Here is a 27,699-nt window from a genome sequence, read left to right on the forward strand (position 1 = left end):
GTTTAAGCTCCCCACATCCATTCTGGTTGGGATAGGCCAAGAGTCGAAAGAGCACCTGCTGCTTCATCTTGCCCTTCCAAAACATGATCAATGTTTGGGAATTAGCCAGCTTGGTATGTGGTCACCTATTAACTCTCTGCCACAGAATAGTATTGCTCAAACATATTGCATCATTAACCTTTTTCAGCAATGGATTTGTGATAAATGAATGTATACAGTCTCTTATGGATAAAGCAATGATATCACAGCCTTCCTTTTTAGAAATTTACACCAGTAGTTAATGCTGGATATTATTATACACAAAGGATTTCATGTCATTTTACACTGAAAACTGCATCTTTCCATTCTCATTGCACAATATATATACTGTTAAGCTGCTATTGTTAATCTTTGGCATGGCTGTTATTGTGCATAGATTACATGACAACTGCCCACTGTAAAGAGGAGTTGAGAACGGATGAAAAGTATCCCTCAGGGCTTGTTGTATATTATAAAAATAACAGGTGTCAGAGAGTGATTAAAGTCTGCAAAGTCGTGTGAGCGATGGATATAAACTAGAATTATTTTGCTCTTTAAAATTACTGCTTAATATTTATACCCAGTTATCATTCTCCATGACATTCTGTGTTTATTTCTGTTTTGAAATATCTGGAAGTTAAAGCCCTCAACACCGACAAGATAGTTGACCAACGTGACCAAATTTCAGGTTCAACAGGGTGTGCTACAAGCAACTCTTTTTGAATATTTTTAGCAAACCTGTTTGTTTTTTTTTGCATCAGTGCAAATCATAGTATTCATTGTTCCTTCTCCTAGTATGCACTGCTTGAAACCAGCCAACTCATCGTTTTTTCTCCCCAAGACACGTCATTTGCTTACATAGTCAAACTGTACTAAAATACTCTGTTGATATTAGAGAGAGTTTCTATGAAAGGTGTGTAAAATTTATTAAATCATATTGTTTATGGAAACTTGCATGGAAAGAATTTGCTGTAGACTGCAGTCTGTCCAATGGGTGCTTTTGGAGATTGACAGGAGGAAAGATGAGGTGAAACTTAATAACGTGCTTTCAAAAGCCCCAGAGCCAAAGTTACATGCAAAATCTACACGAGAAGATCAGCAGTTTAAAAATATAGCTGTTTTTAAAAAAAACAGGACCACAGAGTTCAACATATGCTTTCTAATCACTGCTTTTAGTTTGAAGAGACCAAGACCCACCATAGTAAGGATTGCTGAACTGTGTACAGCTCCTCTGTTTTGCCACTGTCGCTCATTCTCCGACTTGCGAACTTTGTGACTTTTATCAAGACCGGTTAACTGGAATAAACAGCCTCCTGGGCCAACAGCGCGTGATCATCGTATATTATGCTTGAGAATCAGCTGCTCAGCCTCAGGTATAAGTGAGCTTTTCTGTGAAACATCCGGAAGTTTTGCGATCACAGACAGGTTGCTGTCTCAAACAGTGAGCAACACGAATACCTCTGGCACTTTTACTAGTTGACACTTGTAAATGTATTATACAATCGTTTCAAAATTAGGATGGATGGTGTCCGTTGTTTAGGCGCAATGAGTGACGTTTGGGGACTAAAATGGCATCAGTGGCAAGTTGCACTGGGTGCAACACTTGTGGTGAGGGTGTTAACGCACATGCAGTGACTGGCTGTTGGAGGTATGCAGAGCAGACAGATCATGGCATCAATTAGCTCGGAACACTGATTTGAGGTCAGTGGTGCCAGTTTGGAGCTCAATGCTCCACCTCTCTTAACCCTCTCTTAACATTGCCTAGATGAACATACATTCAGCAGAATGTCAGGCCCACCAGTGCTATTTAAAGGGATCATCAATTATAGGTTACAGGTTAGGCATTGGTTGATTTCTTCATTCTGTTGTTTTGATTCCACAAATATTTTATTCCTTGTATAGTTGTTTAAAGTTACAAAAGTCTCCAGGGAATGCTGAGACAAATGCTGAAGGAGTTTTTACTGACTTCAATGCTTTTGTGAACACCGGTTGCTGTCAAACATGGGTGCACTAGTAGCCATTCCCCTTGGACTATGGCATCACTGGGGGCTTGAACAGAGGTCACGCAGAGTAAGACAAGCTGCTGGAAGAGGAAGGAGGAGGGGAAGAAGGGCTCTCAGCAGGAGGCCATATCCACACAGGGTGTTCAGGGAGTGATTTTCCTTACTGGACCTCCACAAGGAACTATGTGTGCAATGTTTGCACTTTAGCTAAGACATCCTGACCTAAGTCTGCCACGGACAGCATTGCCAGTGGCTGTGAAAGTGACTGTGACTATGAACATTTGGTGTTTGGCTCCTTCCAGGCTGGAGTTGAAGATATTTGCACAATCTGACAGTTTTGCTGTCCAGTATTGCATAAGGGAGGTCACCAAGTCTCTTTCTTCATTATGAGCTAACAACATTTCATTCTGTCTTGTCAGAGAGCAGCAGGCGGAGTGAGCATATGGCTTTGTTAGGAGTGCAGGCTTCTCTGTCTTACAGGGATCAATGACTGCATGCACATTGTTTTGTGGGTGCCACTTGTCAACTCTACCCTATATCAGAAACTGGTTTCACTCCCTCAAAAGTCTAGCTGGTCTGTGGCCATATGTAGAGAACCATGCAGATCGTTGCACAGTTACCTGACAGCAGTTATGATGCCTTCATACTTGGCATGCTCGGCAATGCTGAATTTGATCCACCAAGGCAAAATCAAAGTGCTATCTGCTGATCACATGACTGATAACTCCAGTGCTGAACCCATGCAGTCTGCATACTATGAAAGCCATGTAGCCACATGAAATGTGATAGAGCAAACCGTTGGCATACTGAAGCAACATGTCCACTGCCTGGATCATGCTGGAGGAACCATGTTGTGCTCCAAAGGTTGTATGCCAAGATACATGATGGTCTGTTTCATGCTGCACAACCTTGCCATCATAGGGTGATAACCCTTACCACCAGTTCTTCAGCTAGCAGCTGAGGAGCAGGAACATGAGAAAGAGGGAAGGGAACCCAAACAGCCCCTTTCTGTCTGGGCTAATCATGAAGAACTCATTTGAGTAACTGCTACCTCAATTTCCAATTCACCAACAGTCCCATACTTTACCATTGCTGTGTCATTGACCATCAGTTGCCTGGTCTCAATGCAAAGATAAAACTACTACAAAATAAACATTGCATGCCAAATTGATCCAAGAAATAATTTCAAATGCAAAAGTCAACAAATTACAAATCAACAAAGACGTGGGCAATATTCAGGCTTGAGCAGATATGTGGTATGTAACATTCACGCCACACAAGTGCCAAGCAATGTCCATCTCTAGCAAGAGAGAATCTATGCATCTCCCCTGACATTCAATGTCATTACCATCGCTGAATCCCATTATCAACATCCTGGGGGTTACCATTGGCCAGAAACTGAACTGGATGAGCCATATAAATACTGTGGCTATAAGAGCAGGTCAGAGGCTAGGAATCCTGTGGAGAGTAACTTACCTCCTAACTCTGCTGCCCTTGTCCTTCTAGATGGTAGCAGTCTCAGGTTTGGAAAGTGTGGTCAAAGAAGCCATGATGAGTTGCTGCAGTACATCTTTTAGATGGTACACAAAATTGTCACTGTGTGTGGGTGGTGGAGGGAGTGATTGTAGAAGGTGGTGGGTGGGGTGCCAATCAAGCAGACTGCTTTGTCCTGGACGTCAAGCTTCTTGTGTTGTGGAAGCTGCACTCATCCAGGCAAGTGGAGAGCATTCCATCATACTCCTGACTTGTGTCTTGTAGATGGTGGACAGGTTTTGCAGAGTCAGGAGGTGAGTTACTCACCACAGGATATCTAGCCTCTGACATGCTCTTGAGTCCACCGTATTTATATGGCTAGGCCAGATCAGTTTATGGTCACTAGCAACCCCAGGATGTTGATGGTGGGGGATTCAGCAATGGTAATGCCATTGAATGTCAAGGGGTGATAGTCATTTTCTCCCTTTTTGGAGATGGTCATTGCCTGGCACTTGTGTGGTGTCACTGTTACTTATCACTTGTCTGTCCAAGCCTGGATATAGTCCAGGTCTTGCTGCATTTGGAGATGGACTTCTCCAGTATCTGAGGAGTCACGAATGTTGCTGAACATTGTGCAATCATCAGCGAACATCCCCACTTCTGACCTTATGTTAGTAGGAAGATCATTGATGAGGCAGCTGAAGATGGTTGGGCCTAGGACACTACCCTGAGGAACTCCTGTAGTGATTTTCTGGACCTGAGATGATTGACTTTCAACAACCACAACCATCTTCCTTTGTGCTAGGTATGACTCCAACCAGTGAAGAATTTTCCCCCGATTCCTATTGACTCGCTTTTTGCTAGGGCTCTTTGATGCCACACTCCAGTAAAATGTGCCTTGATGTCAAGAGCAGTCACTTTCACCTCACCTCTGGAGTTCAGCTCTTTTGTCCATATTTGAACCAAGGCTGTAATGAGATCTGGAGCTCAGTGACCCTGGCGGAACCCAAACTGAGCATCAGTGAGCAGGTTATTGTCAAGTGCCACTTGATAGCACAGCTGATGACACCTTCCATCACTTTACTGATGATCGAGAGTAGACTGATGGGTTGATAATTGGCTGGGTTGGATTTGTCCTGCTTTTTGTGTACAGAGCATACTTGGACAACCTTCCACATAGCCGTGTAGATGCCAGTGTTGTAGTTGTACTGGAACAGCTTGGCTGGGGGCATGGCAGGAGCCCAGGTGTCAGTGCTATTACCAGAATATTGTCAGGGCCTATAGCCTTTGCAGTATCCAGTGCCTTCAGCCTTTTCTTGATATCATGTGGAGTGAATCGAATTGGCTGAACACTGGAATCTGTAATACTGGGGACTTCTGGAGGAGGCTGAGATGGATCATCCACTTGGCTCTTCTGGCTAAAGATTGTTGCAGATGTTTCAGCCTTATCCTTTGTACTGATGTGTTGGGCTCCCCCACCATTGAAGATGGGATATTTGTGGAGCCTCCTCCTCCAGTGTGATGTTTAGTTGTCCACTACCATTCACGACTGGATGTGGCAGGACTGCAGAGCTTAGGTCTGATTCATTGGTTGTGGAATCGCTTAGCTCTGTCTATGACTTGCTGCTTATGTTGTCTGGCATGCAAGTAGCCCTGTGTTATAGCTTCACCAGGTTGACACCTCATTTTTACGTATGCCTGGTGTTGCCCCTGGCATGCCCTCCTGCACTCTCGTTGAACCAGGGTTGATCCCTGCCTTGATGGTAATGGTAGAGTGGGGGATATGCTGGGCCATGAGGTTACAGATTGTGTTCGAGTACAATTTTGCTGCTGCTGATGGCCCACAGTGCCTCATGGATACCCAGTCTTGAGTTGCTTGATCTGTTGGAAACCTATCACTTAGCACAGTCGTAGTGCCACACAACATAATGGAGGGTATCCTCAATATGAAGACTGGACTTCGCCTCCACAAAGACTATGCAGTTGTCACTCCTACCGATACTGTCATGGACAGATGCATCTATGGCAGGCAGGTTGGTGAGGATGAGGTCATGTTTGTTTTTGCCTCTTGTTGGTTCCCTCACCACCTGCTGCAGACCCAGTTTAGCAGTTATGTCCTTCAGGACTCGGCCAGCTCGGTCAGTAGTGGTGCTACTGGGCCAATCTTGGTGATGAACATTGAAGTCCCCCACCCAGAGTACATTCTTTGCATTTGCCACCCTCTGTTCTTCTTTCAAGTGGTGTTCAACATGGAGGAGCACTGATTCATCAGCTGAGTGTGGGGTGGTATGTGGTAATCAGCAGGAGATTTCCTTGCCCATGTTTGACCTGGTGCCATAAAACTTCATGGAGCCTACAGTCGATGTTAACAACTCCCAGGGCAACTCCGTCCTTAGTGTATACCACTGTGCGGCCACCTCTGCTGGTTCTGTCCTGTCGGTGGGACAGGGCATTCCCAGGGATGGTGATGGTGGCGTCTGGGGTATTATCTGTAAGGTATGATTCCATGAGTATGACTGTGTCAAGCTGCTGCTTCACTGGCCTTTGTGGCAACTTCCCCACTTTTGGCACAAGGCCCCAGATGTTACTAAGGAGGACTTTGCAGGGTCGACAGGACTGAGTTTGTCATTTTTGTGCCTGGGTCGATGCCAGGTGGTCTGTCTGGTTTAATTCCTGACTAACTTTCTAGTGGTTTGATCCAAGCTTGCTATTAAGAGCCAAACATATCGCTGTGGATTTGGAGTCACAGGTAGAGCAGAACAGGTAACTCTTTCGAGTACAAACCTGTTTCCAAATGTTTCAGATGAAGTTACATAGTTTGCCATTGTGAGATTTGAACTCTTGATCTTGGGGTTACAAACCCAGTACCATAACCACTTGGCTATTTAGGCCAAGCCAGAACAGGTAAGGACGGCAGATTTCCTTCAGGGCATTATTGAACCAGATGGGTTTTTAATGACAATAGTTTCACGGTCATCAATTTATTGATTGAATTCAAATTCCACCAACTGCCATGGATTCGATCCCCAGTCCCCAGAGCATTACCCTGGGACTCTGGATTATTAATCCAATCACAATACCCATTACTTACATCAGTTCTATTGCAGACTATCACCAAAATTGGATATTGAACACAGGTCAGCACAGAATGTTGAAATGACATTGAAGTGGCAGTAAAAGAGCTGTTTAATTGAGCATTCTAATGGCCATCTGCTGTTTTCTGAATTCCCTGTTGAATTGCATGAAATGCCTGGTGATTTCACATTAGCCTTTTTGATAAGCTAATGTATTTTGGCAGTTTCTTACTGGTTAGTGTGATCATATAATGTCTGTGACAGGAATTGGCCATGGAACTGCAAGAACAAGCAACAAAATCAAGGTTTCCTTTGTTTTGAAACTTGGCCGATTTCTGCAGCTTTTAAAACAAAACAGCCCAAAAAAACTGGAGTTTGAGAGGCATCAGGAATCTGTGATGTCTGGTCCTGTTGCTGCTTGATGGGATTTCCCTTCCCTGCCAGTATCAGCAACATGCTTACATCATCTCCTTCTCTCAAAGGTGGAGACTCCCAGGAATGAAAATTAGCTCTTTTGTTGCTTTTGTTAAGTTTTCATTTATTTCTTTATGTGAGCAAATTGTGGTTAATTGTGTCTTCATTTTTCTATTACCCTCCATGCTGGACTTTCCATTCCTTGCAGAGGCGTATCCCTTAGTACAGCATTGCTAAGTATTTGTCTCATCTATTTACAGTGTTGCTTATTCATACTTTTGTTGTTTGAACCAATTATTGGATGCCTGTTGTTCTGTGGACTTATGGGGATGTGGTAACATACTTGAAGTTCTGCCCTCTGGTATATTTGCTCTCTTCAAAAGTATGCTTTGGAGCATCAGCTGAAAACAGGCATCGAGTTTAGCATGGAAATAAATTGAGGTCTTGGGTTTTCTTATTGTAATCTTTGCTTTGGTATTATCCAATTAGCAAATTTCTCAGCACCGCTCAGAATTAACGTTAAAAACAAGTCATGATATATCAACAACATTTCTCAAATGAAATCTTTCAGTTCTAAATTCAGCCTTGACCACGTTCTAATTGATTCTCAAACAATCCTTTGTTCCAATGTGGAATGAGCGAATATGTTGTACCCTGTCCTAATGTGTTTGGGATGATTGTTAATTTTCCTGTTACTATGGACTCTGCAACCTTACCTTTGTTATTAGTTTGCCTCTTTATTATATCTAACCCATGCCAACATTGGTTGAAATTGCAGAGTAATGTTAAATTTTGAATTTGATCTGGTCCTTCAAATTAATTATGTGTAATGGATCTGATTTATCATCAATTGAAAATCTTCCCACTTGCTCAGAAATTGCAGAGAACTTGAAGTAAAATGAGGTATATTTACCTCCTAAATACTTGCTGCTTTAGCAGTGGTTACATGTGGAAAAACCGCTGTTGTATTAAACTGTGGGAAAATGTACCTCTCTTGAAATTCAGGAGATGCAGTGATTATAATCTGCTTTGTGCTTCCCTGCCTTAAGGGAGAAGCGAATAGTTTGGACCATGTGCCATAATGGATTAACACTTATTATTTCATCTCTGGGACCTGGACTTGAACCCGGACCAGATTGTTGAAGTAAGAGTCTCCTCTGTCTGTCAGCTAAGAAAAAATAGTCTGAGCTGCATATTCCAGTCTCTCATGGGTATATACTTGCCTACACCATTCAACTGCTTGTATATCATACTAATTGGCACGAGATTGGCAGTCCCATTCAGGTCATAAGGATAGTTGGCTTCGGAAATGGAAAGATCATACTGGCGCAATGAATGTTCTCCTGGGATTCGGGTTAAGCCACTTTGTTATATGGAAAAGTGATCATAACCTTAATTTAGCCTGTGTTGTTTCCGGGTTTGTTTGATTTGAGTTAGGATTAATTTAATGCTAAATGGAGTGCAAAAAATGATGAAACTTTCAGGTTTAACGTTCTTCAGATTAAATCTTGTCATGCCCAGTAAGGATTTCATATTTCCCACTTTTGAGATACGAACTTCAGTCAGTGTGGACTTCTTGAAATTAACTTTAGAAGGTGATCAAAATGCTGCCAAGATGGCCACTGAGGGTCATGTGATCTTTTGTGATTTTTCAGATATACAATGGATTAACTCATGTCTGAACGTGCTTCTGGAAAGTTCTTAAAATGTAAATGACCATGGGTGGGACACTCTCTCCGTTGAATGGACATATCAAGATGAAACTTACCTGTGAATTTCACACCTTCTATTTTTTGTGGACAGACCCTAAACTCAAAATCTATAGACTCTTAGACTTACAGAGCCGGACCTTGAAACTTAACAATGAGAGCTGTAAGGAAACCAGTCAAACCATAAGTATGTGTGAAAGACCTCTATCCATTCTCCATTGTATAGCAATGGCATCTAACTAAATCATTCTGGGTGGACAATAGAAGCATTGATCATGTGACTGAAACTGGCTATAGATAATGAATATTATTACCTCAACAACCAAGGGGAAACCAGTCAGTCTGGAAGCCAATAGAGCAAGAGGGACAACTCCCCCTAGCCAGAAGAACCCTGCCTAACAATCAGTCAACTTGGGTAGTGTGAGGGGGACTAATACATTTTCACCTGCAAAGATTCACCCCTGGCAAAAACTCAGCCATAGGTTCATCTGGAAATCCAGAGACTTTCAACTTGCATTTGTCTCCAGAGAACCATGAGAGAGAACCATGTGTGTGTGTTTTGTTGTGTTTCAGGGTCTTGTGTGAATAAGCTTTATTTTTTCTTCTAATTTAAGTTTACCCAAAAGCCTACTGCGTGTTTATTACTGAAAATCATAACACTCAAAAAGGTTTCAATCACTGTCTCTAAAGCACACTTTGTTGTAGACAACTGACAGGTAAAGGGAAAAGGGATGAGTTATCCCACCATTTCTCTCTTCTGTCTGTAAAAATATCCAATTAGCACAATCTCCAGTGCAGTACTAAGGGAGTGCTACATTCATGGAGGTTTTTTGAATGAGGATGTTAAACTGAGGCACTGTCTGTCCTCTCTCGTGGATATAAAAAGATCCCATGGCACTGTTTTGAAGAAGAGCATAAAGTTATCCCCGTGTCCTGGCCAATATTTATCCCTTGATCAACATCACAAAAACAGATTACCTTGTCCTTATCATATTGTTGTTTATGAGACATTGCTCTACGCAAACTGATTGCTGCTCTTCCTACATTACACCAGTGACTACTCTTCAAAAGTACTTAATTGGCTGTAAAGTACTTTGAGACACTGGTGGTTGTAAAAAGAGCTACATAAATGCAACTTGGGCCTGGCCACATTTTATGATATTTGAGCACCATTTCTGCTGACCAGCATTTTCAGTCCATTGTAAACAGGGGCCAATAGCAAGCTGTTTAAAGTCTTAGTTTAAGGCATAGAAGAAAGCACTTTGAAATTTAATTTTCAGTTAATGTTTGGCATATTAATGTATGTTTTCCAGCAAATGTTTAGTGTATTCCGAATCAGACCATAGGGAATATTTGTGGAATGAAAAATCAGCAGGTTCTCTGCTATCAATGACTGAGAAACTAAGTGTATAGAAACTCTATCGGTGCTTAACAGAACAGGAAGATCCATGAAGTGACTAGTTTTGTGACATTCATTTCACAATATCAACATTAGTTCCACAGGAGAGGATTCTAACTAGAAGCTGTGACCTCAATGGTAGGGATTTCTTTGAAAAAAATCAATCATTGTATTTCTTATTTAAAATAATACTTGACAAAAAAATGTCAAGGAGATCAGCAGACATCTGATTGGCTGCACATCATGATGCATCAGCCATATTTACTCTGACGACTCTATCTGGCAATAGTCAGGGAAAATTTATTGCAGCTTAGCATGAAGCTAAGTTAGAGTCTCTGTTCCATGCGTGCAAGGATACCTGAGGGCATCCTGTATAATGGGGACCCTATTATTAGTGGTAAGCATTAACACTTTGCCTTGGCTTCTTTTTGGGTCTAAAAAGGTGCTGATAGTGGCATTAAGGTAAGAAAGCAAAATACGATAACAGCAGAGTAAGGGTAAACACTCGGAAAAGAACAACATGAACAAGTAACAGGTCGGGGTGGCGTGGGGTGGGGGAGGGGGCAGTGGTGGGGGAAAAAGGATCAAAAATTGGATAAAAAGGGGGATTAAAAAAATGAATAAACGAATAATAATGGAAACAAATAAAAATAAGTGGATAAAACATAAAAATGAATTTTGAAAAAAGAGATAGAAAAGCAGTGTAGAGGAGAGAGTTCATGGTCTGAAGTTGTTGAACTCAATGTTAAGTCCGGAAGGCTGTAAAGTGCCTAGTCGGAAGATGAGGTGCTGTTCCTCCTGTTTGCGTTGAGCTTCACTGGAACATTGCAGCAGGCCAAGGACGGACATGTGGGCATGAGAGCAGGGTGGTGTGTTGAAATGGCAAGCGAAAGGATGGGTCATGCTTGCGGACAGAGCAAAGGTGTTCTGCAAAGTGGTCACCCAGTCTGCGTTTAGTCTCTCAAATGTAGAGGAGACCGCATTGGGAGCAGCAAATACAGTAGACCAAATTGGAGAAGGTGCAAGTGAAGCACTGCTTCATCTGAAAGGAATGTTTGGGCCCTGGGTTGATGAGGAGGGTGGAGATAAAGGGGCGGGTGTTACACCTTCTGCGATTGCCTGGGAAGATGCCGTGGGAGAGTGTTGGGGATGATGGAGGATTGGACCAGGGTGTCCCGGAGGGAACGGGTCCCTTTGGAATGCCGACATGGGGGTGTGAGGGGGAGATGTGTTTGGTGGTGGCATCGTGCTGGAGTTGGCGGAAATGGCGAAGGATGATGCTTTGAATTGGAGGCTGGTAGGGTGAAAAGTACGGACAAGGGGGACCCTATCATGGTTCTGAGAGGGAGAGGAAGGTATGAAGGCAGAGCCATGGGAGATGGGTCGGACACGACCCATTTTTATTCATTTTTATTTTTATTCATTTATTCATTGTTTTATCCCCTCTTTTATCCCATTTTCAGTCCTTTTTTTCCCCCCACCACTTCCCTCTCCCCCTGCCCCATCCCCACAAGGGCTACCTGTTACTTATTCATGTTGATCTTTTCAGAGTGCTTACCCTTGTTCTGCTATTATTGCATTCTGCTTTCTTACCTTAATGCCACTATCAGCACCTCCTTCAGCCTTTACCAATACCATTAACACCCCTTTTGTCCTTTTGTTCATGACATCTTTGTAAATCTCTCCTTTGCCCCCATCTATTGTTGGCCTTCTATCCAGCTTCACCTGCTCCACCCCCCTAAACAGTTCTACTTCTTTCTGTAGTTCTGAAGAAGGGTCATTCGGAATTGAAACATCAACTCTGTTTCTCTTTCCACAGATGCTGTCAGTAAATGATGGCTGTTGTGTTCTAATTTCTACAAAATCAAACATTCGATGGCAATTTTTTTCGTACCTTTTTCCACATATCGAATATATGCTAACATGGTTCTGTCTTGGTTCCGTCATTGAATTATGAAGCTGTTAACTCATTGACACGATTGTTTAAGAATCATGAAATAATTAGTACAGATTAATCCCCTAAAAATCTGAAACAGATGACTTTGGTATGGTCTCAAAGCATTCAACATTTGAAAACAGACACTACAACCGGGAATTTGATTTATTCTTTGAAGTGTGCACCTTCTGTTTCTGACCTCACACGGTGATTAAAATATATCAGAACTGCCAGACTTTTTGTCCCATTACATTATCTTAAAAAAAAACATTCGGCAAGATCCTGCACATGGTACAGAAAAGAAGCATAAACACATTTATGAAATTAACATTTATTAACAGTTTGATGTCTTATTCATTTGTGTTTCTTGCACAGACGTTAATTTAAGGAGTGTAACAATACTGTGCAGTTCAGATCACAGAGTTGAGATGGATGCTCGATGGCCATTTTCCCCAATAATAATAGGAAGTGTTGGGCTCCTTGGGTCATTTTTTAAATGGAAAATAATTATGTAAAATGTATCTTTTTAAGTGCCACCCATTTGATGCCCTTTAATTGGTGTTCACACCTCTACAATGGATGGGTCGAACCTTAAGTGGAGGGCAGATGTCCTGCTGCCAGGGGCAAAAGCAGGGTCCCCTCTTGCTTTTGGTGGGGACGGAGACCATGGAGTCATATTTTTATATATTTCTCCAATTAAGGAAGTACAGTAAAGATAAATGAATGCTTTGGAAACTCGAATAAAATGTTGAGTTAAATGGGTGTTCAATGCTTATAGTGAAATTGAGTTTGTTCTTTAAGACAAAAGCAAAATACTGCAGTTGCTGGAAACCTGAAATAAAAACAGAAAATGCTGGAAAATCTCAATAGGTCTGGCAGCCTCTGTGGAGAGAGAAACAGAGTTGACATTTCGATCTGCATGACTCTTCTTTAGAGCTGTTCTTTACACTATTTGTTGATTTAAATTACTGCAACCTATATGTTTGCTATTTTCCCATGTTAGCCAAAATGTCTGTTGCAGTGTAGGTGGCAATGTTGGTATTTGGCTGAAAATCACCTCAACATGGTTAACGCTTTGCTTTAACTGAGTGGGACTGCAGTGTTTTGTTTTAACACTGTCATCTAAAAGCTATTGACCACCATTTGTGAGTATTGAATACCAAAGACTAGGTGGCTGACCTGGCGTTAAATAAATTAGTTCCTTCTTTCGTCCAAGTTATTCGACTACATTGGTGGCGAAGCCAAAGCAAAAGTCCAGTGTTGACTTCACTTTATTTTAGCATTTATAATTCTTCTGCAACTAAATAAGCTCTTGGTGGTAGTAAGCAGGGTTTATTTACTGTTTATTGATATATTGATTTACTTAAAAATGAAATACTCAACAATGCTGAGCAGTGTGTTCTATTTGCTTACAATTGCGATGTTACCAGAGAGTTACAAGCCTGGAATTTGGTACTGGACCGTGGGGATTTTAGTTTATAGCCTGTCTCCTACCCAGTATCTGCTTTATTTTTCATCCTGCTAATGTTAGATCTGTAAGCAAGTTCTAAAGTTTTAGTAATTTACTTAAATGATTCATTATTTATGCTTTCTATAATTGTATATTCTTTCAATAATGTGTGTGTGTGTGTGGGGGGAAAAATTGCAATCTCAATATTTACCAAACAACTATTCTAATTGTTATGTGGTTATGAAAATTAAACTTAGTTATTCATGTTTGTGTTAGACACTCTGGTGTTCATGCCAATGACATAGGATGTCCAGCATTATCCATTTGGACTGCAAGTCTTACGGTAACTCCCACAAACTATTGGCTTGATTTACTAATAACTGTTTATTCAAAGCTTGTTACATGATGAATAAAGAAAGCTGAGAGGTTTTTACTCTTTTGAAGTTCAATTTAGTCTTTGACTGATAGTGATGATTAAACAGACAGAAAGAATGTAAGATACCAGAGCACTGGAGAACTACTGGGAATGTCAACAGCATTGCAAAAGGCAGAGCTAAATGATGAGCACATTGTTGGCTTCTAAGCATTCATAGTGCAAGCCTCAAATTAGAGCCATTAGACACTGTTATTTTGTAGTCTACTGCAGTTTCTCCACAGTATATACCCTGTTTCATGCCACATGAATTATATCTGCTATTTCAATGATATTACCTTAAAAAGTGCACACATTTTCAAGCTGTGAACTTATGCTTTCTCAAATAATATTGTCCTTAGGGTGACTAAAATCCAGTATCGAATGATGGAGGAAAATGAGTCAGATTTCCGGACTGAATATTGAATTCAACAACTTTAGGTCGTAAGCTCCCTCCCCCATCCCCACCCCCTTTCTGTTTCCCCCTTCCCTTTTTTTTCCAATAAATTATAAAGATTTTCCTTTTCCCACCTATTTCCATTATATATATAAAAAAAAACCCCACTAGAGCTATACCTTGAGTGCCCTACCATCCATTCTTAATTAGCACATTCGTTTAGATAATATCACCAACTTTAATTTTAACACCTATGTGTTCTATTGTACTATTGTCGTTGACATCTTTTGATGATCTGCTTCTATCACTGCTTGTTTGTCCCTACAACCACACCCCCCCCCCCCCACCTCTTTGTCTCTCTATCTCTCCGCTCCCCACACACACACCTTAAACCAGCTTATATTTCAACTCTTTCTTGGACTCGAACGCAAGTTCTGTCGAAAGGTCATGAGGACTCGAAACGTCAACTCTTTTCTTCTCCGCCGATGCTGCCAGACCTGCTGAGTTTTTCCAGGTAATTCTGTTTTTGTTTTGGATTTCCAGCATCCGCAGTTTTTTTGTTTTTATCAGATTTATTATAGTTGGAAACAACTTTACATTCAATATAAATACATAAAATTTACAACACACTTGCAGGCAATTCACCCATGTTGCCATTTACTTTCAGTGTGAACAAATACTTCTAATCACATTTACCTACCCGGTACTCATAGTCCTTCAACCCCCCCTTTCTAATCTAATCTACCAATCTAATCTTGAATGATGACATTGTCTTTGCCTCAACTAATAACCCTGGATGTGAATTTCACAGCCTCACATCTCTGTGTGAGGTGGTTTCTCCTGCTAACTTCTTTTACATTTAATCCTGTATCTATGAGCTCTTTTTACGGAAGCAGCTTCTATCACCCTGTTCCACCTTGCCATTTAAAACATTTCAGTCATATTGTTGAGTAACCTGTGTTGTTCTAATGATAAAAGATCCAAGTCTTTGTTCATATTTGTATTTCCTCATAGCAGGCAGCATATCCATGAACCTGTGTTGTACTCTTGTTAAAGTCTCAATATCCTTTTCGTGGAGACCAATACTGCAACACTCATAACTGAGATATTCCTAATGAAGATTTTGTATGGACTCGTTATTACTTCAGAGATAAAAACAAAAAAACTGTGGATGCTGGAAATCCAAAACAAAAACAGAATTACCTGGAAAAACTCAGCAGGTCTGGCAGCATCGGCGGAGAAGAAAAGCGTTGACGTTTCGAGTCCTCATGACCCTTCGACAGAACTTGACAGTTCTGTCGAAGGGTCATGAGGACTCGAAACGTCAACGCTTTTCTTCTCTGCCGATGCTGCCAGACCTGCTGAGTTTTTCCAGGTAATTCTGTTTTTGTTCTCGTTATTACTTCCTAGCTTTTATATTCCATACCTCTCGATGAAACCTAGAATTCTATTAGCTTTATTTATCCCCTTATCAACTTTTGGCATCATCTGCAAACTATGACACCACTCCCTATTTTCTAAATCATCGATATACATAATGAACAGAAATGACCACAGAACTGAAGGGCTCTGTATTTTTTTAAGTCAAGTACTTGACTGGCTGTTTCACCAATTTATTCATGATAGAGCTCTCTGCTTTTTAGTGTTCTGCAGTAACTGTTCTATTCAATATATGCTCCCAATAAAGTTATATTGCACTTATTCACTTTGGGTTTCCCTTACTACTTCTTGCTTATGAAGTTCATCGATGCCAGTGCTTATCATCACCGAGTTTTGGCTCAAGTAATTTAACCAAATTGCATCACACACTGTCTTTTTTTTAATTGATGATTGTCACTTTATGCTTCTGATTAATAGTTAGCCAGAGAGAGGTTGGTCTGGAGATGCTATAAATGCTTACAGGGAGGTATATGGGAGTGGTCCAAGAGGATTGCTCATTTCTTTCCTATCAGTCGGGAATCTTCTGGCTTCTACCTACTGCTTCTTAGCCGAGTCGCAAAAATTAAAATTCCTGTTTAATTTACTGAATATATGTGTGTGTGAATTTTTGCAAGCAAATAACTTGAAGTAAAATGCCACCGACCATTATTCTATATTTCTACGACCAGCGATTATCAGTGTAAGCACCATTTTTAAAACTTGCATTTTATATGGCACCTTTAATGTAGTAAAATGCCCTGAGACAGTTCTCAGGAGTGTTCTCAGCCAAAATCTATACCAAGCCAAATAAGAAATCCTTAGGGCCAGTAAATATAGCTTGGTCAAAGACATGGGTTTCACAAGTGCCTTAAAGGAGGAGAGAGATAACGAGGCAGTGAAGTTTATGGAGGGAATTCCCGAACTTGGGGCTGGTGCATTTGAAGTCATGACTGCCAATTAGGATTGCCATCCCTCCAGGATTAGCCTCGAGTCTCCAGGAATTGAAGATCAACCTCCAGGACACTGCTATGTGCAACCCTGGAGAAAATTATTGGGACATTAAAAACGTTTTTTTTTTGTCATTTTCTTTGAACGTTTCTCTTTACCAGATATAAAAACATTGAACATCAGAAAATGGCTGGTTGGCTGACGTTCATGCATCATCCAAGTTGGTAATGAGTCTTTTTGCTTTCCAGTTGGGATAGTAAGGCAGTGCGTCACAAGAATAGATGTGTCGGCTGAATAATGGCTGGAGCGTGTGGCAAGTCAAGTGATGAAGCCTCCAAGAATACATTTAATCACAATTTTCAACCCTACTGCCAATGGTAGAGTGATGAAAATTGGGGATGCGCAAGAGGCCAGAATTGGAGAAGAGCAGTGGTTTCAGAGGATTCTAGGGCTGGAAATAGGGAAGAGTGAGGCAATGGCAGGTTGAGACATTTCAGGAGCGATCTAGACCAGTGAGCACAGGTGTGATGAGTAAGTGCGACGTATGGCAAGTTAGGGTACTGGCAGCAGAGTTTCACATGAGCTCAGATTTATGGGAGGCTGACCAGGAGAATGTTAGAACAGTTGTGCTTATAGGTAACAAAAATTTGGATTGTCATCTAAAGGGCAAATTAAAACTAAGTGTAATAAAACTATTTTGACAGTTATTCTTATCATCCCTCGTTCTGAAAAGTGACTATGTTCTTGGAGTACTTTCCCAACAATATTTGTAATTGTTTTGTGGTGAGATGGATTATATGGTGCATATTTAGCCTGTTTCGGAATTGAGCCAGATCAGTCTCAGTAACACCCCTCATTCGATAGCTGTGCTCAATAGACTCAATTATGGACTCACACATTTCCTTGTGTTGAAATGTATACTAATTATTTTTGCAGTAAAAATAATTTAAATGGCGCCTACAGATATTTTGGTGCAATTAAGTTCTGTGAAACTGAGGTTCTGTTAATTTATTGATCTCGTGGGTAAAATTATATGGACGACTAACTATAGTGAAATCATGAATGGAAAGCTTTACGAAAATGCACTGCTTTTTGTCTCAAATTTTGTCTCAAATTTCTGCTGCTTTATTAGATCCCTAAAGTGAAATGAATAACCTCTTGTTTATTTAGAATAGCAAAGCTCTAAATGGAGATCTGAAAGCTGATCAGACAGATTACCTCTTCCTCTTTCTGATTTATGGCAAATTTCCTTAACCCTTGTGAGCAATTATAAATTATTTTCAATAGCTCGGAGTTTGAGTCTATGTTTCTGCTAATTGCCTAGCCTCCCTCTCTGGTGCAGGATTACTGCAAATATGTTAACCTTCCCTAATGTGACAACAGAGGACTGGGGACTGAATTTGAGTTGGGCAGGCAGACAGAATCAGATCGCTGACCGGCATACCAGCTTTCCGATGTGATCCCACCTCCCTGCAGCTTTAGTGGAGGTGTCAGACAATTAACAGTGACACCAGGCTGTTGAGGATTTGAACAAGCCAGTTGAGAAGTTGTTGAAGTGTGGACGGAGACTGGAATTTTACCTGAACGGGCAGGCTGGCAAGGGCTGGATGGCAAGGCTCTCCCTCTCCGACCTCCGTTTGTGAAGTGATCTCACGCCAATTAATGACCGCCATCAGTGACTCTGTATCTGGGGACGGGACTTCAGGCAGAGGCCACGTTGTCACCTGACATGGAAGGAGGTGCTGCTGCCATACTTAAAGGGCTACCAGCACCTTAGCCCTGAAGCAAGCTGTGGCAGGTAGGAAGCCTGCAGTGTGATATGAGGCCGCCTGAGCCTGAGACCAGCCCCCTTCTGCCTGATGTTATGTTTTGCTGGTTTGTTGTATATTTTATGTACCTCAGAGCAATGCAGAGATGACACTAGTTTCTCAGTGTGCAAGAGTTTTAAAATATCGCTGCAGTCTCAAAATGCCTGCACTCATACTTACAGCCCGACTTCTAAGTCTTTCTCTTCAGCTCTGAGTCTGCACCCAGGCTTAACTAATCAAGCACAGGGAACATAGATCAATTACCAGACTCACATAATCCACCCAAATTAGTTAAACCACTGAACAGTGCACCTGAGAGCAATCCCATCCTGCCCAAGACCAGCCCTCTTCTGCCTCATACAAATACCAACATCAGCGTCATACCAGCAGGCAGCAATGATCTGGCTAACCAGGATGCAGTGGAACCTGCTTGTTGTCATAGTGGAGGTCAGTCAAGGTGGCCCCATGGTTAGTGATGACCTCCTGCATGTTTTCCTCCAGGCTGTTCAGGCAAGGTGGGAAGTTCTCTTCCTTAGGAACAAAAGGAGAAGACCTCTCCATCTGATCAAGCAAGCCTAAATGGGAGTTGCAGAGAAGGTCAGTAGCCTTGGGTTGCCCGGAGAAGCTGACTAATCCCCCAGGCTGAGTGACAACCTTCAGTCTCATTTTGCCAGGGTGGGAGGGAAGTGGCATGAAATGGGTTAAGTGTGAGGGAAGGGAGAGTCCGCTATGGATGGATGCTGTTACATCTCCCGGGGAAGGATTGACTGCAGCTCTGGCAGGGGATGCAAGGCCTGGCATTGCCAACCAACGCAAAGACACTCCAGAGTGGCCCAATGCCATGTTCATACCATTAACCTCAGATGCTTCAACAACCATGCAAAGCGATGGGAAGTTGTGGTTGCATCAGACACTAACATTACTCTCCTGGCTACCGCCACAACACACTGTTCTCCCAGCCGCTCCACCAGGCTGCTCCTCTTGTGTGTCACAAAACTATCATGCTATCTGTGTGACTGATTTAGTTTGAATAGAGACGCCTAGACTGCAAGATTGGAGTTATCAAAAAAAAGGTGTAAAACAGACTTTTGAAATGGAGATGGATGAGCTAGGATGAGGGTTCCACAGATAGGGTGTGAATGAAATTTGCATTTTTAGATAAGTGAAGGGTTTATTAGATTTTCAAAAGGATGGTGTAATGTTTACCACTGTCAAGATAAGTGAGGCAAGGCGATACGTTTATTTTTCCAAAAAAGAAAAGGCCATACTGACAACATGAAAGGTTTTTATATTATGGGAAAAGTAAATTTCCAAAAGACATGTAGAACAATGGGGTTTTGAACATTAAACAGAGAGAAACATATATATAAAGAAGCATGGAAGGCTATCTGGGGGTGGCCATGTAAGATCTGAAAGGGCATTGTGTGAAACAATCTTGGGAGAAGATAAAGCCTCTTGCCATTCTGAAGAAAAAGTTCTGCTCCAGTGACTCCATTGGAAGCCTTTGGAATTCCACTTTCAAGGTTTGTGGGAGCTGTGGTAACATTGCTGGCTTGCCTAATTAAATTTAAATTAATTAAATTTAATTAAATTAAATTTAAAATCTATTTTGAACTGTTGCCTTAAAGGGGGAGTCAGGTTAATTAAGAATTTTGGGATTTGTTATAATAAGTAACTGTAACCTTATGTATGTGCTTGAATTCTTTGCTTTTGCTCATAAATATGTTAATTTAATTTTTAAAATCTCTAAAGTTGTTAGTGGACTCATTACTTCTGAATTCAGTGCACAAATCTTCTCGTAATAAATACAAATTGCTAAACCTTTGTGATAGTGTGGCCAAGTTTCCCTTGTGGATTCGGTCTGCCTGGCACATGCAACCTGCCACATTGTAACTTGTGACTGAAGGTGAAGTTGAGGCAGGCTGCTTGTGTGTGTGTGCCTGCAACTGAGATGCCCGTGATGGCAGCTCATGGTGTCGTGGTGCCAGTGGGGCACTGCCGCAGGCTGCCCCACCTGCATCAGATGTGATCTAGTCAGACTGGCCAAGGGAGCAGCTGATGAGGGTGCCACGTGAGCGGTGGCTTCCTCAACATTATTGCTGCATGCCTCAGTTCTTTCATGTGTACCTTAGAGGGACCCACCAGCTAGGGCAAAACCAGCAGCCTCGCCATGCAACCTGGCGACAGCATCCTGACTCTGAGATGAAAATGCAGCCCTTAGATTTTTTGTTCTTGTTTCCTGGTTCGAAGGGCATGAAGCAAACGGAGCCAACAGTATGCAAAGATAGAACAAGATATCCATTGTATTTGCACCAGTGTACACGTGGTGTTCATTTATATGTTGATATATTTCAGTTGTGTGTATTAGTCCATTTTGGTTGCTTCATTGCTCATATCATAAACTGTATGTGTGCATTTGTCAGTTGTGTGTAAATCAATTGATTTAATATATGCAGATGACAGCTGTGGTGAAATAGAGACATGGAGCTATCTATGGGAGCAACACATTGTGATCGTATGCCAAACTATCTGGCTCCAGCAGCATTGGGAGTGAGAGGAAGACAACGTGAAGCCTCCCTTTATGACTTCAGTGAGAAATTATTGTGGTTGAAGTGTTGAAAAAAGATGAATTCTTCAATACAGATCAAAAAAGGAAGACCTTGTCTTCATGTACACTGTACCACTCTATACATCCTCGGGATATGGAGGAGCACTTTCGAAGGAATAGATCATTGCTGAAGTGCAATTATTTTTTAGACAACTGCAATAGTTAATTTGAGCAAAGCATCCTTTTGCAAGCACCATATAATCTGTTTTTGCCTCTGGACACAGAAAATACTGGAAATACTCAGCAGGTCAGATAGAGTCTCCGAAGGAAGTGAAAATGTTATGTTAATGTTTCTTTAACCTAAAGCAGTGGTCCTTCAACGGGGATTCACAGAGATCTCTGCAACACAGATGCCATTTTTGCAGTGGATGATATGGCCAACAAGCATTGTTAAAATAGTTAAAACATGCAGCACTTTCATGCTATGAATATTAAATATATGGGAAGGTTGGAGTTCCATGATTACAAACCCATTTGGAAAGGGCTCCTTCAGATTTGGGAATCATTGCCTTCAAGGACACCATCATCTGTAATAAATGATATGCAGCCATTCAACTTGATACTCCATTAATAATATTGTTGAAGCCAGGTATGTCAAACAAGCGGTGCTCTTGTGATGCGGTGGCTGTGGAAGGTGCATTCATAATGTGGTCAAACATCTTGATTATCGGCCTGTAAATCCTTCCAATACGCCTGATGGCAGGCGGTAAGAGTGGGAGAGCTTCCTGGTCAGCCATACTATAGTAGGCAACAGCAAATCACTGCAGCACTTTGCCAAGCATAATCGTGGACCAATCTAATAGAAGCCCATGGTCACCAATGCCCTCTCAGGGCATGGTACCTGGAGGAAGAGGAGGAGGACACCAAACAAAATGAGGCTTTAATTGTACTTGAAGTCACTATTCCCAGCAAGAGCTTTGTGTTGTGTTACTTTCAATCTAACATCTCTCTGACCGCACAAAGGTTTCCTTTATTTTACAATGGCTGCAATTATATCCTCCCTGTGGCAACTGTCGGAGACCGCACCAGGCTATTTGCAAACTCAGAGGCATATTTGACTATCACTTAGACCTCTGTATCACCACCTGATGCCTTAGCTCATCTGCTGCTGAAACATTCATTCAAGCCTTCATTTCCTTGCAGCTTGACTATTCCAAATCTCTCTTGGCCGACCTAATGTTTCCTGCCCTCCGGAAACTTGATGGTGCCAGATTTTTGGAAGCAACAACATGGGAGGCCAGCCAGAAGTGTGATAGAATAGACAAGTCTGAAGGTGATGAAGACATGGGTGAGGGCTTCATTAGCAGCCACGAGCTGAAGGAGGGGCAGAGTTGGTGATGTTCCGGAGGTGGATATAGGCAGTCTTGGTGAATTTTAATTTGCTCATGGGATGTGTGTGTGTGCCTGTGTCCAGATGACTGCATGAGGGCTGAATGCTTGATGTTGGATTTTTTTTTCTTGTGTTTAGTGGTTAATAAATTTGCTCTTTGTTTGACTCAAGAAAACCTTGTTTGATTGGCTCTTTATTGCTTACAGCTTAAATAGTTAAATACGTTCTGATTTGGAGAAAGCATATCCTCTGAAAAAAAGAAACATAAACCTCTGTTGTAACCAACTAAGGAGGCTGAGTAGAGGGGAGCCAGTTCACCCCTTCTCACCTGGTCGTGACAATATAAATGCCTTGACTATAAGAGCTGGTCAGGGGCTGGGAATGCTGCGGAGAGTCACTCGCCTCCTGACACCCCAAAACTTGTCCACCATCTACAAGACACAAGTCAGGAGTGTGATGGAATATGCTTCACTTGCCTGGATAAGTGAGCTCCAACAAGGCTGAACAAGCTCAATACCATCCAGTTCAAAACAGCCCACTAGATCAGCATTCCAGTTACTGTCGTAAGCATTCGCTCTCTCCACCACCAGCGCACAGTGGTAGCAGTGTGTACCACCTACAAGATGCACTGCAGCAGCTCACCAAGGCTTCTTTGGCAGCACCTACCAAATCCATAACCTCTACCATCTACACAGACAAGGGCAAGAGATGTATGGGAACACCACCACCAACAAATTCTCCTCCAAGCCACACCCCATTCTGACTTGCGGCAGCTGATTAAGGTTAGCTGGTTTCTTGGATGCGGCCAGATTATTGCAATTATTGTGAGATCTCGTTCATTGGTAGGTTTCTGGCAGAGTTGGCTTCTTGAACCAGGTGATACGCTTATTCCAAAAGAGAGAGAGGGAAAGAGTGAGCAACCCTCCTCTTGTTTCCTCTGATGAAGGCCTTTTGCTCACCTCCTGTGTTACTTGCAAACTCTCTCTAGTGGCTGACAGTCTTGCCTTGCAATACTTCACCCGTTGTGTATTTCCAAGAGGTTTTGGGTGTGTTTGTCTGTGGCAAACATTTTTTCAATATCCAGTATTTTGCATTTTTAATGTCACTTCCTTAGACAGTTATGAGTTTCGATGGGTGTTTGGATTGTAGGAAATGCCTGTCTCTTCACACTGCCCTGAAGGTGATTTGTTGGTTTCTCACCTCCATCTTGAAATGTGGCCTTGCATTTTTAAGCAGTTTGCTCTGTCTCAGATCAAACTGCAAAATTTTCAATCAGCTGAACATTGAAAAATCTTACTTTGAAAAATGGATGCATAACCTCGTAATCTTGTTAAATTTCTGATCAATGGTAACACCCAGGATATTAATATAGGGCATTTCAGTGATGGCAATAACATTGAATATCAAGGGGAGATGGTTAGATTCTTTCTTGTTGTTTATGGTCATTGCCTGGCACTTGGGTGGCACGAATGTTACTTGCCGCTTATCACTCCAAACCTGAATGTTATCCAGATCTTGCTGCATGTGGGCACAGGCTGCTTCAATATTTGAGGAGTTGCAAATAGTACCGAACATCCTTATATATTCCAGATTTATTAATTGAATTTAAAACCCACCAGCTGCCATGGTGGGATTTGAATTCATATTCCTAGAGCATTAGCCTGGGCCTCTGGATTTCTCATCCAGCAGTATTGCCACTATGCCACTATCTTCTTGCCATTTTCAAAAAAAATCTAAATTTTTTCTGGTAATTTACAAAATCTGCCCATGGACCTGCTCATCCAACCCTGCCAACCACCCTCAACCTTGTTGTACCAGGCTGGTCCTTAATGGCCCCCCACTGACTCTGACTCCTCTGCATCCACCCGTTCTAATGTTGTCCATTTAGTGACTGTGCTTCCTGCTGTCTATGGCCAGAATGGTGTCGGGTGTTGTGGCAGGTGGGGTGGGTTACAATATGGCGAGATGGCCAAAAATCGGTTTCACGCCGTTGTGAAACCCGTTTGCGATCGCCCGCTCCATCCACCAGTGACAGGCCATGTTTCCCACCACTGCACAGCAGGAGCCTAATTTAAATTCTTTAGCATCTCATTATAAGCCCTGTTCACTGGAATCAGCCCCTACGTGTGATTGCACGCCAACGTATTTCACAATCATACATAAGTGACATGCACCCGGCAAGCTGCACTACACTCGGTACTTCGGGGTTTGTTTGCCTACCTGGCATCAGGTGGCACTCGTAGTTATCAGCGCCAGGCTTTGCAGGCAGCGCCACATCACTTTTAGGGGGGCTCACGGGCAGGTCACTATGTACCAGACTAGCCGTAAGGCGGGGGTGGCTTTTCAATGACTGCAGTGCTAAGGCTTCTTTGGGGGAAGGGGGCGAGGGTCCTCAAGCAAGGGAAGAGGCTGCAGGGTGAGAGATGTACTGGGGATGGAGGGTATCCCAGAGTGTGTGTTGGGGCACATGTTGATCTTTGCAAGTGGCTTCACGAGGGAGGCAGTCTCTAGAGGAGATGAGGTCAAATGGGGATGCAAGGCGGTGTGCAAGAGTGTGAGTGGTGATGTCCCTTGAGTTGGCAATGAGTGAGATGCCAGTGAGTTTGAGAATTTAGAGTGATAAGATGGTTTCCTGACCCTGACGGCACAGATGAGATCATTCATCCATTTTCTGCACTGGATAGCCAACCTCTTAAGTGCAGCATTGGCACTGACCACCTCTGCCACCCTCTCCTCTCATCACCCCAGGGTTAGGGTGGCAGAGGACATCACGGCAGAGCTCCACGGCATCCAGAAGGTGTCCCAGGGATGCGTCACTGAATTAGGGGGCTGTGCTCTTCTTGGCTTTTGGGGCCATGTTTTCACTGGAGTAATCCTGGGCTGCAAGCATTAAGAAGTATGCCCGCGGTATGCTCTGAACCCCTTCCTACAAGCAGAATCGTGGATGGCGCCACGGTGGGAACTTATTATAGGTTCCTTATATTATTCAGTGATACATCATACTTTTCTAGCCATTTTATTTACTTTAGCCAATAGCTAGGCTCAGCTTAGGCTCCTGTAATGTTAGTAGGCCTAGGCCTACACTCAGTATCCGAAAACCGAAATTACCGGAAATCCGAAATGCGATCGGCCGCGAGGATTTCTGCAAACGGATACTCGACCATAGGAAGACAAGTGGTGGTGAAGGCATGAGCGGCGGGGGGAAGGGGTGTGGGTGGTGAGTTGGTGGCACGGGAGGTTGGTGATGGATGGGGGGGGTGGGGGGTGGGGGGTGGTCACTTGTGGGAACCTGAAAAAAATAAAACAAGTCAATATATAAGTGAAACAGTAAAGGAGAGAATAAAACCCTCGGCCCAGATGGATTGCACCTGTGGATTTTATAAGAATCGAGAGAAGAGTTAGCAGAGACACTATTGCAAATAGCTCATCACTTATTAAAAGATATAGTGCCAAAAGATTGATGGATAGCTGGCATCATACCTGTATTTAAGATGGGAGATAGAACATGTCCAAGGAATTATGGACCCGCAGCTTAATGCTGGTTGTAGGAAAAATAAGGGAATCTCTTGGAAAAGCAGAAAATAGAAAAACATCTAGAAACCAAAAATGTAAGAATGAATTGTCAGTATGGATTTTTAAAGGTAAAGTCTCGCTTTACCAACTATGTTGCACAGGATTTTTTGGATGACAGGGTTTCTTGCCCCTCCACCCAAAGATTTGGCGGGGAATGGCAGAAGCACTAGTTGCCTGGAGGTTAAATTTCCGCCTCTCATTTGGGAACAAGTCCCACCTCCAAGAGTTGCTGGCCATCTGATTGGCCAGCAGCTCTGTAGTCCCAGCAACACCACCGCAACTGCACTGGAACTGCAAGCGGTCCCCAGAGTCAAATTCCAGTGCTCACAGGAACCGGTGGGTGCAGGAGCTCGTGACAGGGACGGGAGGCGAGGGGGTGATGGTGGAGGGTGGTGGGCATAGGGATGGCAAGTTCAGGTGGGGAGGGAGTGCACTGTTGTGGGGCCGGGCATCAAACTTTGGAGGGAGTACCTGATCTGGAAAGGGGACCAATGATGGTGTTGTCCCTCCTCTTTACTGCCCGAGGTCCAAGCAGGGTGATCCGAACTCCCAGCTGAAAAATTGTGGCTGGGCTGGGAGTGGCCCTTAAGTGGCCAATAATTGGGACCGGAGGGGGGCAGGCCACTGTTGGCCTTGTCCACTCCCACCCCCAATGGTTAAATTACAGATGAGTTGGGGATGGGTGGGAGGGCCATGTGGGGAATTGTACGATCCCCTTTCCGCCAGTGGGTTTGTAAAATTCTGCCCATTGAGTTGACAGAGTTGGCAAGGGTAATGTAGTCGATGTAATATATCTAGACTTCCAAAAGGACTTTGGTAAGGTGTCACCTCATAAACCAATAAAATCAGACCAGCAGAGTCAGGAAGTAAGCAACAGGGTAGGTAGCTAGCTGCAAGACCAAAAGCAGAGAGTAGGGGTAAAAAGTAACAGTTCAGAGAGTCAGAAGATGGGAAATGGTCCACATAAGGATCAGTGCTGGGTCCACTGTTGATCACTGTTTATTTTAACGATCCAGACTTGGAATCAAAAACACAATTTCTAAAATTGCGGATGACATCAGATTTTGGGGGTTGGGGGAGGGTATAGTTGATATAGTCAATAGCGAGGAGAACTGCAACAAATTACAAGATGACATTAATACACTTGCGGAATTGGCATATAAGTGACAAACGGAGTTCAAATGAGATAAGTGTGAGGGGTTACATTTTGGTAAGAAAAGTAAGGAAGGCACATTTTACTTTGAAAACAAGTCATCCTCCGCCATTTCCGCTAACTCCAGCATGATGCCACCACCAAACACATCTTCCCTTCACACCCCCCGGCAGCATTCCGTAGGGACCATTCCCTCCAGGACACCCTGGTCCACTCCTCCATCACCCCCAACACACCCTTCCCACAGCACCTTCCCATGCAATTGCAGAAGGTGCAACACCTGCTCCTTTACCTCCTCCCTCCTCATCATCCAAGGGCCCAAACACCCCTTTCAGGTGAAGCAGCGCTTCACTTGCACCCCCTTCAATTTGGTCTACTACATTCACTGCTTCCAATGCAGTTTCCTCTACATTGGAGAGACCAAGCACAGACTGGGTGACCTTCAGTCTGTCCACAAGCATGACCCAGACCTCCCTGTCGCTTGCCATTTCAACACTCCACCCTGCTCTCATCCCCACATGTCCATCCTTGGCCTGCTGCATTGTTCCAGTGAAGCTCAAACCAAACTGGAGGGA

The 27,699-nt window shown here is 42.8% G+C and overlaps 1 long non-coding RNA gene across 1 annotated transcript in view; it reads left to right on the plus strand.

The window, feature by feature from the left end:
* Positions 1 to 27,699, plus strand: part of LOC121293741 — a 176,883-nt gene that overhangs the window by 9,056 nt on the left and 140,128 nt on the right. The window lies entirely within an intron of this gene.

This window comes from Carcharodon carcharias, chromosome 22, assembly GCF_017639515.1.
Source record: "Carcharodon carcharias isolate sCarCar2 chromosome 22, sCarCar2.pri, whole genome shotgun sequence".
Classification (NCBI taxonomy): Eukaryota; Metazoa; Chordata; class Chondrichthyes; order Lamniformes; family Lamnidae; genus Carcharodon; species Carcharodon carcharias.